This window comes from Neomonachus schauinslandi, chromosome 7 (genome assembly GCF_002201575.2).
Source record: "Neomonachus schauinslandi chromosome 7, ASM220157v2, whole genome shotgun sequence".
In the NCBI taxonomy this organism is placed as follows: Eukaryota; Metazoa; Chordata; class Mammalia; order Carnivora; family Phocidae; genus Neomonachus; species Neomonachus schauinslandi.
The window spans coordinates 132,299,654-132,300,758 of record NC_058409.1 but is presented as its reverse complement, the minus strand read 5'-3'; the positions used below and the strand labels follow the sequence as shown (position 1 = coordinate 132,300,758).

Here is a 1,105-nt window from a genome sequence, read left to right as displayed (position 1 = left end):
CCATTCTAATTATTGTATAGTGGCAACCTATTTTGTAGGCCATTTTGATATATTTTTTTGGTGTGAAATGCTTGTTCAAAAACCATGCCCTGGCCTTGCCCTCAGGACACAGAGTGTGCTGCCATGTTTCCAGCGGTACCAAGACTCGACCTCATGGCTTGTGTGTCTTTGTCTACCAGCACAGACCTACAGGAAAGACTTGGTGTACTCTTCTATCTGGTCAGAGTGAAAGAGAACAATGCAGCATGTCTCTGGCCCACTAGTGCCTTTGCATTGCTTGGCTTTGGCTATGTAGAACTGGCTGCTTCTGGGGGGGGGATCACTGGCTATGCAAAAGCAGGTAATGTCCCATCCCTGGCTGCTGGCCTTCTTTCGGGTGGGTTAGCAGGCCTGGGTGCTTATCAGCTGTCTCAGGACCCCAGGAACATTTGGTTTTCCTAGCTACATCTTAGCTGGCATTATGGGAATGAGATTCTACCACTCTGGAAAATGTATGCCTGCAGGCTTAATTGGGGCTGCCAGTTTGCTGATGGTTGCCAAACTTGGAATTAGTGTGTTGAATGGATCTCATTAGTAGTAGTCATGTCCCAGCTTGGACTCATGAAGAATTTAAAAACTCCCACTACTTTCAGTGTATTAAGAGAAATAAGTGCAGCATTTTCATATATCCTGACATTTTACTTAAAACAAAACAAAACAAAACAAAATAACATTCAACTTCCCAGGAGAAAAAAAAAAAAAAAAAAAAAAAAAAGAACAGTCATTATCATTACAACCTTAAAGAGATAGGTGGTATATAACCCAAGAGCATAGTATTATAATCTCATACAGTTTGATTCTTGTACGTTGATGTTATCTCTTAGGTATCAACACTGAACCCTGAAACCCCATGCCCTACTCAGAAAAGTAAGAAAAAAATATTTTATGAGATTTAGAATTTCTGTTGTTTGGCTTATCTTAAAGCACAGATCTACTTTGAAGTTATGTCAAATGAAGTATCAATGAAAATAAAGTTTATTAAAAATAATAAAATAATAAAAAATGCCCTTTTCTCATAGGATTGAGAACATTTTCTCATAGTTTGTAAGAATTCTTCATAATCACT

The 1,105-nt window shown here is 38.6% G+C and overlaps 1 pseudogene; it reads left to right on the top strand.

Annotated features, from left to right (window-relative positions):
• Window positions 1–238: 238 nt before the first annotated feature.
• Window positions 239–574, top strand: LOC110585710 (annotated as a pseudogene).
• Window positions 575–1,105: the final 531 nt, after the last annotated feature.